Raw genomic sequence first — 13,288 nt, 5'->3', positions numbered from 1 at the left:
GACTACACTCACCCCTCAGGGCCAGCCTGACTACAGGTAGACTAGACTACACTCACCCCTCAGGGCCAGCCTGACTACAGGTAGACTAGACTACACTCATCCCTCAGGGCCAGCCTGACTACAGGTAGACTAGACTACACTCACCCCTCAGGGCCAGCCTGCCCATCAGTTGTCATGATAATCACTCATTTCAACTTGATCTATTCATCTCTTTCTGATGAGCTGATCATAGAGAAGGAGACCATCATTCTGCATTTCCTGCTGAGTAAACATCATTGCAAGTGGGCTCAAGGTAACACTTAAGACAGATGGGCAGCTAATAGGCTATTCAGAGCTTAATTAGTCCAGATGACTGGAGGTGGTGGAATAGCCCTGTAACAGTCTGTCCCTCCCCAGGGAGGTGGAACAGCCTGCGAAACAGTCTGTCCCTCCCCAGGGAGGTAGAACAGCCCCTGCGCAGTCTGTCCCTCCCCCAGTGGAACAACCCCTGAGTCTGTCCCTCCCCAGGGAGGTGGAGACAGCCCCTGTAACAGTCTGTCCCTCCCCAGGGGAGGTGGACAGCCCCTGTAACAGTCTGTCTGCCTCCCTAGGAGCAGCCCCCCAGTCTGTCCCTCCCGGGGAGGTGGGGAGGTCCCTGGTGGCAGCCCCTGTAACAGTCTGTCCCTCCCCAGGGAGGTAGAACAGACCCTGTAACAGTCTGTCCCTCCCCAGGGAGGTCCCCAGGGAGGGTGGAACAGCCCCTGTAACAGTCTGTCCCTCCCCAGGAGGTAGAACAGCCCCTGTAACAGTCCCTGTGGAACAGTCTGTCCCTCCCCAGGGAGGTGGAACAGCAGACCCTGTAACAGTCTGTCTGTGGAACAGCCCCCTCCCCAGGGAGGTGGAACAGCCCCTGTAACAGTCTGTCCCTCCCCAGGTAGTACCAGTACCGGAGGAGAAGTGTACCACTGAGGATATTAAAGAAGCCTTCATGCTGCAGGCGCAGGAACAGAACATGGAGCTGATGGAGATACCGCAACACACTGACCTCAAACAGGTACACACACACACACACCTCAAACAGGTACACACACACACACACCTCAAACAGGTACACACACACACACACCTCAAACAGGTACACACACACACACCTCAAACAGGTACACACACACACACCTCAAACAGGTACACACACACACACACCTAAAACAGGTACACACACACACACATACACCTCAAACAGGTACACACACACACACCTCAAACAGGTACACACACACACACACCTAAAACAGGTACACACACACACACATACACCTCAAACAGGTACACACACACACACCTCAAACAGGTACACACACACACACCTCAAACAGGTACACACACACACACCTCAAACAGGTACACACACACACACCTCAAACAGGTACACACACACACACATACACCTCAAACAGGTACAGGGAACACCTGTACCAGACTGGGAGAGACAGGGGGGGCACCTGTACCAGACTGGGGGAGACAGGGGGCACCTGTACCAGACTGGGAGAGACAGGGGGGCACCTGTACCAGACTGGGAGAGACAGGGAGGCACCTGTACCAGACTGGGAGAGACAGGGGGGCACCTGTACCAGACTGGGAGAGACAGGGGGCACCTGTACCAGACTGGGAGAGACAGGGGGGAGGCACCTGTACCAGACTGGGAGAGACAGGGGAGGCACCTGTACCAGACTGGGAGAGACAGGGGGGCACCTGTACCAGACTGGGAGAGACAGGGGGGCACCTGTACCAGACTGGGGGGGCACCTGTACCAGACTGGGAGAGACAGGGGGCACCTGTACCAGACTGGGGGGCACCTGTACCAGACTGGGAGAGACAGGGGGGCACCTGTACCAGACTGGGGGGGCACCTGTACCAGACTGGGAGAGACAGGGGGGCACCTGTACCAGACTGGGGGGCACCTGTACCAGACTGGGAGAGACAGGGGGGCACCTGTACCAGACTGGGGGGGCACCTGTACCAGACTGGGAGAGACATGGGGGCACCTGTACCAGACTGGGAGAGACAGGGGGGCACCTGTACCAGACTGGGAGAGACAGGGGGGGCACCTGTACCAGACTGGGAGAGACAGGGGGGGCACCTGTACCAGACTGGGAGAGACAGGGGGGGCACCTGTACCAGACTGGGAGAGACAGGGGGGCACCTGTACCAGACTGGGAGAGACAGGGGGGCACCTGTACCAGACTGGGGGGGCACCTGTACCAGACTGGGAGAGACAGGGGGGCACCTGTACCAGACTGGGAGAGACCGGGGGGCACCTGTACCAGACTGGGAGAGACAGGGGGCACCTGTACCAGACTGGGAGAGACAGGGGGGGCACCTGTACCAGACTGGGAGAGACAGGGGGGCACCTGTACCAGACTGGGAGAGACAGGGGGGGCACCTGTACCAGACTGGGAGAGACAGGGGGGCACCTGTACCAGACTGGGAGAGACAGGGGGGCACCTGTACCAGACTGGGGGGGCACCTGTACCAGACTGGGGGGGCACCTGTACCAGACTGGGGGGGCACCTGTACCAGACTGGGGGGGCACCTGTACCAGACTGGGGGGGCACCTGTACCAGACAGGGGGGCACCTGTACCAGACTGGGAGAGACAGGGGGCACCTGTGCAGACTGGGGGGGCACCTGTACCAGACTGGGAGAGACAGGGGGGGAACACCTGTGCGAACTAGGAACAGAGAGGGCACCTGTACCAGACTGGGAGACAGGGGGCACCTGTACCAGACTGGGAGAGACAGGGGGGGCACCTGTACCAGACTGGGAGAGAGGGAACGGGGGAGCACCTGTACCAGACTGGGAGAGACAGGGGGCACCTGTACCAGACTGGGAGAGACAGGGGGGGGCGCACCTGGCACCCAGACTGGGAGAGACAGGGGGCACCTGTACCAGACTGGGAGAGACAGGGGGCACCTGTACCCAGCTGGGGAGACAGGGGGGCACCTGTACCAGACTGGGAGAGGCAGGGGGGCACCTGTACCAGACTGGGAGAGACAGGGGGAGCACCTGTACCAGACTGGGAGAGACAGGGGGGCACCTGTACCAGACTGGGGGGCACCTGTACCAGACTGGGGCACCTGTGCCAGACTGGAGGACAGGGGGCACCTGTACCAGACTGGGGGGCACCTGTACCAGACTAGGAGAGACTGGAGCAGGGGGGGGCACCTGTACCAGACTGGGGGGGGAGCACCTGTACCAGACTGGGAGGAGAGACAGGGGGCACCTGTACCAGACTGGGAAGACAGGGGGGCACCTGTACCAGACTGGGCAGAGACTGGGAGGACAGGGGGGGCACCTGTACCAGACTGGGAGAGACAGGGGGGCACCTGTACCAGACTGGGAGAGACAGGGGGGCACCTGTACCAGACTGGGAGAGACAGAGCACCTGTACCAGACTGGGAGAGACAGGGGCGACCTGTACCAGACTGGGAGAGACAGGGGGGAACCTGTACCAGACTGGGAGAGACAGGGGGGGCACCTGTACCAGACTGGGAGGTGGCACCTGTACCAGACTGGGAGAGACGAGAGCACCTGTACCAGACTGGGAGAGACAGGTGGGGCACCTGTACCAGACTGGGGGAGACAGGGGGGCACCTGAACCAGACTGGGAGAGACAGGGGGGCACCTGTACCAGACTGGGAGAGACAGGGGGGCACCTGTACCAGACTGGGGGGCACCTGTACCAGACAGGGGGGCACCTGTACCAGACTGGGAGAGACAGGGGGCACCTGTACCAGACTGGGGGGCACCTGTACCAGACTGGGAGAGACAGGGGGGCACCTGTACCAGACTGGGAGAGACAGGGGGGGCACCTGTACCAGACTGGGAGAGACAGGGGGCACCTGTACCAGACTGGGAGAGACAGGGGGGCACCTGTACCAGACTGGGAGAGACAGGGGGGGCACCTGTACCAGACTGGGAGAGACAGGGGGCACCTGTACCAGACTGGGAGAGACAGGGGGGGGACCTGTACCAGACTGGGAGAGACAGGGGGGGCACCTGTACCAGACTGGGAGAGACAGGAGGGGGCACCTGTACCAGACTGGGACAACACCTGTACCAGACTGGGAGAGACAGGGGGCACCTGTACCAGACTGGGAGAGACAGGGGGCACCTGTACCAGACTGGGAGAGACAGGGGGAGCACCTGTACCAGACTGGGAGAGACAGGGGGTACCTGTACCAGACTGGGAGAGACAGGAGGCACACCTGTACCAGACAGGGGGGCACCTGTACCAGACTGGGAGAGACGGGGGGGGGCACCTGTACCAGACTGGGAGAGACAGGGGGCACCTGTACCAGACTGGGAGAGACAGGGGGAGCACCTGTACCAGACTGGGAGAGACGGGGGCAGGGCAGGGGGGCACCTGTACCAGACTGGGAGGGGCACCTGTACCAGACTGGGGGGAACCTGTACCAGACTGGGGAGAGACAGGGGGGCACCTGTACCAGACTGGGAGAGACAGGGGGGGCACCTGTACCAGACTGGGGGGAGCACCTGTACCAGACTGGGAGAGATGGGGCAGGCAGGGGGGCACCTGTACCAGACTGGGAGGAACAGGGCAGGGCAGGGGGCACCTGTACCAGACTGGGAGAGACAGGGCAGGGCAGAGGGCACCTGTACCAGACTGGGAGAGACAGGGCGGACAGGGGCACGCCAGACTGGGAGAGACAGGGCAGGGCGGGGGGGCACAGACTGGGAGAGACAGGGCAGGGCAGGGGGGGCACCTGTACCAGACTGGGAGAGACAGGGCAAAAGGCAGAGGGGGGGGCACCTGTACCAGACTGGGAGAGACAGGGGGGGGAGGGCACCTGTGGCAAACTGGGAGGATTTGGAGGGGGGCACCTGTACCAGTTTGGGGAGAGACAGGGGGGGGGCACCTGTGCAGACTGGGAGAGATGGGAGCAAGGGCAGGGGCCTGTACCAGACCGGGAGAGACAGGGAGAGCAGGCAGGCCCTGCAGAGAGATCAGTTCTGTGGCCAACAGAGCACATGGATCCCACTGTATCGGCACATTGGACAGGAACCCGTCCAGTTGGCTGCATTGAAGGTCTATAGTTCAGCTGAGCTGATTAAACTTACACTATAAAGTGGTTTCGTTCCTGATATTTAAGGTTAGAAAATGCCATCTGAGTTCTGTCAAACTCTTCCCACAGAGGCTGGTGTCTGCGGGTTTTCACCCGTGTGGATGTTTCAATGTATATGTTGCAACCCTGTGATGCCTTAGACCGCTGTGCCACTCGGGAGGACAGTTTATTTTTTTTAATACATTTGAAAACATTTCTGAAAACCTTGAGGTGGAAAAACAACTATTTTAATTAATTTTTAGGAAACGGCTGTAACAAAATGTGGAAAAAAGTCAAAGGGTCTGAATGCTTCGAAGTGTGTGTGTGTGTGTGTGTGTGTACAGTACAGTACTAGGTCAAGGTGTGGTCACACCTAGTCATTAAAAAGGTTTTTAAATTTTATTTTTTTAAATGTTTACTATTTTCTACATTTCAAAGCTATGAAATAACACGTATGGAATCTCATGTAGACAAAAGTGTTAAACAAATCAACATATATTTGAGATTCTTCCACCCTTTGCCTTGACCACTTTGAAACACTCTTGGTATTCTCTCCACCAGCTTCACCTGGAATGTTTTCCCAACACTCTTGGTATTCTCTCCACCAGCTTCACCTGGAATGTTTTCCCAACACTCTTGGTATTCTCTCCACCAGCTTCACCTGGAATGTTTTCCCAACACTCTTGGTATTCTCTCCACCAGCTTCACCTGGAATGTTTTCCCAACACTCTTTGCATTCTCTCCACCAGCTTCACGAGGTCGTCACCTGGAACGCATTTCAATTAAAAGGTGTGCCTTGTTAAAAGTTCATTTGTGGAATTTATTTCCTCATTGTGTTTGAGCCAATTAATTGTGTTGTGACAAGGTAGGGTTGGTATACAGAAGATGGCCCTATTTGGTAAAGACCAGTCCATTATTATGGCAAGAACAGCTCAAATAAGCAAGAGAAAACCGTCATTACTTTAAGACATGAAGGTCAGTCAATCCGGGAAAAGGTAAAGAACTTTTTAAAGAACATTTTTCAAGTGCAGTTGCAAAACCATTATGACTGCCACAGAAAGGAAGACCCAGAGTTACCTCTGCTCAGAGGACAAGTTCATTAAGTCACCAGCCTCAGATTGGAAAGAAAGACCCAGAGTTACCTCTGCTCAGAGGACAAGTTCATTAGAGTCACCAGCCTCAGATTGGAAAGGAAGACCCAGAGTTACCTCTGCTCAGAGGACAAGTTCATTAGAGTCACCAGCCTCAGATTGGAAAGGGAAGACCCAGAGTTACCTCTGCTCAGAGGACAAGTTCATTAGAGTCACCAGCCTCAGATTGGAAAGGGAAGACCCAGAGTTACCTCTGCTCAGAGGACAAGTTCATTAGAGTCACCAGCCTCAGATTGGAAAGGAAGACCCAGAGTTACCTCTGCTCAGAGGACAAGTTCATTAGAGTCACCAGCCTCAGATTGGAAAGGAAGACCCAGAGTTACCTCTGCTCAGAGGACAAGTTCATTAAGAGTCACCAGCCTCAGATTGGAAAGGAAGACCCAGAGTTACCTCTGCTCAGAGGACAAGTTCATTAGAGTCACCAGCCTCAGATTGGAAAGGAAGACTAGGTTACCTCTGCTCCAGAGGACAAGTTCATTGAGTCACCAGCCTGGGGATTGCAGCCCAAAATAAATTCTTCACAGAGTTCAAGTAACCGACACATCTGAACATCAACTGTTCAGAGGAGACTGCATGAATCAGGCATTCGTGGTGGTGCATGCAAAGAAACCACTACTAAAGGACACCAATAATAAGAAGAGACTTTGCTTGGGCCAAGAAACACTAGCAGTGGTCATTAGACTGGTAGAAATCTGTTATTTTGTCCAAATTTAAGATTTTTGTTCCACCGTGTCTTTGTGAGACGAGAGCAGGTGAATGGATGATCTCTGCATGTCTGGTTCTCACCGTGAAGCATGGAGGAGGAGGTGTGATGGTATGGGGATGCTTTGCTTGTGACACTGTGATTTTATTTAGAATTCAAGTCACACTTAACCAGCATGGCTACCACAGCATTCTGCAGCGATACACCATCCCATCTGGTTTGTGCTTCGTGGGACTATCATTTGTTTTTCAACAGGACAACGACCCAAAACACACCTCCAGGTTGTGTAAGGGCTATTTGACCAAGGAGAGTGATGGAGTACTGCATCAGATGACCTGGCCTCCACAATCACCTGACCTCAACCCAATTGAGATGGTTTGGGATGGGATGGACCGCAGAGGGAAGGAAAAGCAGCCAACAAGTGCTCAACATATGTGGGAACTCCGTCAAGGCTGTTGGGAAAGCATTCCAGGTGAAGCTGGTTGAGAGAATGCCAAGAGTTTGCAAAGCTGTCAAGGCAAAGGGTAGCTATTTGAATATTAATATAAAAATATATTAAAATATATTTATATTTAACAGTTTTTTTTGTTTGTTTTTTGGTTACTACATGATTCCATATGTGTTTCTTTTTTAATAGTTTTGATGTCTTCCTACGACTCTACAATGTAGAAAATAGTCCAAATAAAGAAAACCCTTGAATGAGTAGGTGTCTAAACGTTTGACTGGTCCTGTGTATATATTTAAACATCAAATCCATATCAATCCAAATGCCTCAGTATTTATGTGGGAACGCGTTCCATTGAGAAACCATCTAATGAGGGAACGCGCTCCATTGGAGAACCACCATCTAATGAGGGAACGCGTTCCATTGGAGAACCACCATCCTAATGAGGGAACGCGTTCCATTGGAGAACCACCATCTAATGAGGGAACGCTGTTCCATTGGAGAACCACCATCTAATGAGGGAACGCTTCCATTGGAGAACCACCATCTAATGAGGGAACGCGTTCCATTGGAGAACCACCATCTAATGAGGGAACGCGTTCCATTGGAGAACCACCATCTAATGAGGGAACGCGTTCCATTGGAGAACCACCATCTAATGAGGGAACGTTCCATTGGAGAACCACCATCTAATGAGGGAACGCGTTCCATTGGAGAACCACCATCTAATGAGGGAACGTTCCATTGGAGAACCACCATCTAATGAGGAACGCGTTCCATTGGAGAACCACCATCTAATGAGGGGAACGCTGTTCCATTGGAGAACCACCATCTAATGAGGGAACGCTGTTCCATTGGAGAACCCACCATCCTAATGAGGGAAACGCGTTCCATTGGAGAACCACCATCTAATGAGGGAACGCGTTCCATTGGAGAACCATTATCTAATGAGGGAACGCGTTCCATTGGAGAACCACCATCTAATGAGGGAACGTTCCATTGGAGAACCACCATCTAATGAGGGAACGCGTTCCATTGGAGAACCACCATCTAATGAGGGAACGTTCCATTGGAGAACCACCATCTAATGAGGGAACGCGTTCCATTGGAGAACCACCATCTAATGAGGGAACGCGTTCCATTGGAGAACCACCATCTAATGAGGGAACGCGTTCCATTGAGAACCACCATCTAATGAGGGAACGCGTTCCATTGGAGAACCACCATCTAATGAGGGAACGCGTTCCATTGGAGAACCACCATCTAATGAGGGAACGCGTTCCATTGGAGAACCACCATCTAATGAGGGAACTATTGAGCGTTCCATTGGAGAACCACCATCTAATGAGGGAACGCGTTCCATTGGAGAACCACCATCTAATGAGGGAACGCGTTCCATTGGAGAACCACCATCTAATGAGGGAACGCGTTCCATTGGAGAACCACCATCTAATGAGGGAACGCTGCTCCATTGGAGAACCACCATCTAATGAGGGAACGCGTTCCATTGGAGAACCACCATCTAATGAGGGAACGCGTTCCATTGGAGAACCACCATCTAATGAGGGAACGCGTTCCATTGGAGAACCACCATCTAATGAGGGAACGCGTTCCATTGGAGAACCACCATCTAATGAGGGAACGCGTTCCATTGGAGAACCACCATCTAATGAGGGAACGCGTTCCATTGGAGAACCACCATCTAATGAGGGAACGCGTTCCATTGGAGAACCACCATCTAATGAGGGAACGCGTTCCATTGGAGAACCACCATCTAATGAGGGAACGCGTTCCATTGGAGAACCACCATCTAATGAGGGAACGCGTTCCATTGGAGAACCACCATCTAATGAGGGAACATTGAGCGTTCCATTGGAGAACCACCATCTAATGAGGGAACGCGTTCCATTGGAGAACCACCATCTAATGAGGGAACGCGTTCCATTGGAGAACCACCATCTAATGAGGGAACGCGTTCTACTGGAGAACCACCATCTAATGAGGGAACGCGTTCCATTGGAGAACCACCATCTAATGAGGGAACGCGTTCCATTGGAGAACCACCATCTAATGAGGGAACGTTCCATTGGAGAACCACCATCTAATGAGGGAACGCGTTCCATTGGAGAACCACCATCTAATGAGGGAACGCGTTCCATTGGAGAACCACCATCTAATGAGGGAACGCGTTCCATTGGAGAACCACCATCTAATGAGGGAACGCGTTCCATTGGAGAACCACCATCTAATGACGGAACGCGTTCCATTGGAGAACCACCATCTAATGAGGGAACGCGTTCCATTGGAGAACCACCATCTAATGACGGAACGCGTTCCATTGGAGAACCACCATCTAATGAGGGAACGCGTTCCATTGGAGAACCACCATCTAATGAGGGAACGCGTTCCATTGGAGAACCACCATCTAATGACGGAACGCGTTCCATTGGAGAACCACCATCTAATGAGGGAACGCGTTCCATTGGAGAACCACCATCTAATGAGGGAACGCGTTCCATTGGAGAACCACCATCTAATGAGGGAACGCGTTCCATTGGAGAACCACCATCTAATGAGGGAACGCGTTCCATTGGAGAACCACCATCTGAGGGAACGCGTTCCATTGGAGAACCACCATCTAATGAGGGAACGCGTTCCATTGGAGAACCACCATCTAATGAGGGAACGCGTTCCATTGGAGAACCACCATCTAATGAGGGAACGCGTTCCATTGGAGAACCACCATCTAATGAGGGAACATGTTGTAGGAATGTTTCAGATCAACTGAAGTTTAAAAACATGTATTTCATTTTAAGTTGATGATGACAATGCTAGTTGGTAACAATGCTAGGACATGATAATGCTAGGACACGGTAATGTTGTGAGATAACGCTAGGACACGGTAATGCTAGGATATGATAATGCTAGGACATGGTAATGTTGTGAGATAACGCTAGGACACGGTAATGCTAGGATATGATAATGCTAGGACACGGCAATGTTGTGAGACAACGCTAGGACACGGTAATGTTAGGAGATGATAATGCCAGGGCATGGTAATGTGGGGAGATGATAATGCGGCGAGATGATAATGTTAGGACACGGTAATGCTGGGAAATGGTAATGTTAGGGCACGGTAATGCTGGGAAATGGTAATGTTAGGGCACGGTAATGCGGGGAGATGATAATGTTAGGACACGGTAATGCCGGGAGATTATAATGCCAGGACATGGTAATGTCGGGAGATGATAATGCCAGGACATGGTAATGCTGGGAGATGATAATGCTAGGACACGCTAATGCGGGGAGATGATAATGCTGGTAGGTGATAGTGCTAGGAGATGGTAATGTTAGGACGTTGTAATGCTGGGAGATGATAATGCTGTGAGATGGTAATGCGGAGAGATGATAATGCTAGGACGTTGTAATGCTGGGAGATGATAATGCCAGGACATGGTAATGCTGGGAGATGATAATGTCAGGACATGGTAATGCTGGGAGATGATAATGTCAGGACATGGTAATGCTGGGAGATGATAATGCCAGGACACACTAATGCTGGGAGATGATAATGTTAGGGCACGGTAATGCTGGGAGATGACAATGCTGCGAGGTGATAGTGCTAGGAGATGGTAATGCTGGGAAATGGTAATGCTGAAACTGTGGTTGTCTGTAGGCCATTTTGTAGAGCATGGTGCTTGCAACACCAGGATAGTGGGTTGGATTCCCGGGACCACCCAGACGTTAACTGTAACAGGACTGTTAAATTGCTTTTACATATTTTCTGATAATTCTTGGTTATAATAAATCATATATTTTTTCTATCAGATTGCTCCTCCAGGGACACCGTACTTCTACGTAGAGCTGGACTCTGGAGAGAAACTCTTCTACCGCATTCAGAAAAACTTCCCTCTGCAGTTTGGCAGGTATATACACACACACACACACACACCATATATGATCTAACCTAGAAACTAGTGATGTGAAGTTTCATCCGCATATATAGACACTCTGGCTTAACTCAAAGCCAGTGACACACACACACACACACACACCATATATGATCTAACCTAGAAACTAGTGATGTGATGTTTCAAGTTGAGGAGACTAAACCCTGGATTGTAAACTGTCATGGTCAAAACATGTTGATACAGTAGCTAAGATGGGGAGAAGTCTGTCCATAATAAAGTGTTGCTCTACCTTCTTAACAGCACTATCAACAAGGCAGGTCCTACAGGTCTTAGTTTCTACCTTCTTAACAACACTGTCAACAAGGCAGGTCCTACAGGCCCTAGTTTCTACCTTCTTAACAACACTATCAACAAGGCAGGTCCTACAGGCCCTAGTTTCTACCTTCTTAACAACACTGTCAACAAGGCAGGTCCTACAGGCCCTAGTTTCTACCTTCTTAACAACACTATCAACAAGGCAGGTCCTACAGGCCCTAGTTTCTACCTTCTTAACAACACTATCAACAAGGCAGGTCCTACAGGCCCTAGTTTTGTCTCACCTTGACTACTGTTTAGTCGTTTGGTCAGGTGCCACAAAGAGGGACTTAGGCAAATTGCAGTTGAGTATCTTGAGCATCAACATGTGGGTTTGTTTACAGGCTCAAAATGGCCAGAAACAAAGCACTTTCTTCTGAAACTCGTCAGTCTATTCTTGTTCTGAGAAATGAAGGCTATTCCATGCAGAAATTGTCAAGAATCTGAAGAGCTCAGACAATGCTGTGTACTACTCCTTCACAGAACAGAACTGTTTCTAACCAGAATAGAAAGTAGGAGGCCCCGTGCACAACTGAGCAAGAGTAGAAGTACATTAGACTATCTTCGGTGGCAGGGTAGCCTAGTGGTTAGAGTGTAGAGGTGGCAGGGTAGCCTAGTGGTTAGAGTGTAGAGGGGGCAGGTAGCCAGTGGTTAGAGTGTAGAGGGGGCAGGGTAGCCTAGTGGTTAGAGTGTAGGGGGCAGGGGTAGCCTAGTGGTTAGAGTGTAGAGGAGGCAGGTAGCCTAGTGGTTAGAGCGTAGGGGAGGCAGGGTAGCCTAGTGGTTAGAGCGTAGGGGAGGCAGGGTAGCCTAGTGGTTAGAGTGTAGAGGTGGCAGGGTAGCCTAGTGGTTAGAGTGTAGAGGTGGCAGGGTAGCCTAGTGGTTAGAGTGTAGAGGTGGCAGGGTAGCCTAGTGGTTAGAGTGTAGAGGTGGCAGGGTAGCCTAGTGGTTAGAGCGTAGGGGAGGCAGGGTAGCCTAGTGGTTAGAGTGTAGAGGGGGCAGGGTAGCCTAGTGGTTAGAGTGTAGAGGTGGCAGGGTAGCCTAGTGGTTAGAGTGTAGAGGTGGCAGGGTAGCCTAGTGGTTAGAGTGTAGAGGTGGCAGGGTAGCCTAGTGGTTAGAGTGTTTGGCTAGTAACCACTGGTTGCAAGTTCAAATCCCCTGAGCTGACAAGGTTCAAATCTGTCGTTCTGCCCCTGAACAGGCAGTTAACCCACTGTTCCTAGGCCGTCATTGAAAATAAGAATTTGTTCTTAACTGACTTGCCTAGTTAAATAAAGGTAAAATAAAATAACAAATCTAGTTTGAGAAACAGGCAGCTTCATTAAATAGTACTCGCAAAACACCAGTCTCAACGTCAACAGTGAAGGGAGACTAGGCATCTACCACACTACTACCAATATCAGATTAGGGCCATAAAGGAGACTAGACATCTACCCCACCACTACCAATATCAGATTAGGGCCATAAAGGAGACTAGACATCTACCACACTACTACCAATATCAGATTAGGGCCAAAAGATATTCTAGACATCTACTACACCACTACCAATATCAGATTAGAGCCATAAAGGAGACTAGACATCTACCACACTACTACCAATATCAGATTAGAGCCATAAAGG

The 13,288-nt window shown here is 51.6% G+C and overlaps 1 long non-coding RNA gene across 1 annotated transcript; it reads left to right on the top strand.

The window, feature by feature from the left end:
* Positions 1-12: 12 nt before the first annotated feature.
* On the top strand, positions 13-11,363 carry LOC135569065 (uncharacterized). The gene is made up of 3 exons (XR_010462816.1): positions 13-292; positions 914-1,033; positions 11,232-11,363. It is a non-coding gene; the product is annotated as an uncharacterized LOC135569065 (long non-coding RNA).
* The last annotated feature ends 1,925 nt before the right edge of the window (positions 11,364-13,288 follow it).

The sequence above is a fragment of the Oncorhynchus nerka genome, unplaced genomic scaffold (genome assembly GCF_034236695.1).
Source record: "Oncorhynchus nerka isolate Pitt River unplaced genomic scaffold, Oner_Uvic_2.0 unplaced_scaffold_1227, whole genome shotgun sequence".
Lineage (NCBI taxonomy): Eukaryota > Metazoa > Chordata > Actinopteri > Salmoniformes > Salmonidae > Oncorhynchus > Oncorhynchus nerka.
This window is presented reverse-complemented; position numbering and strand designations above follow the sequence as displayed.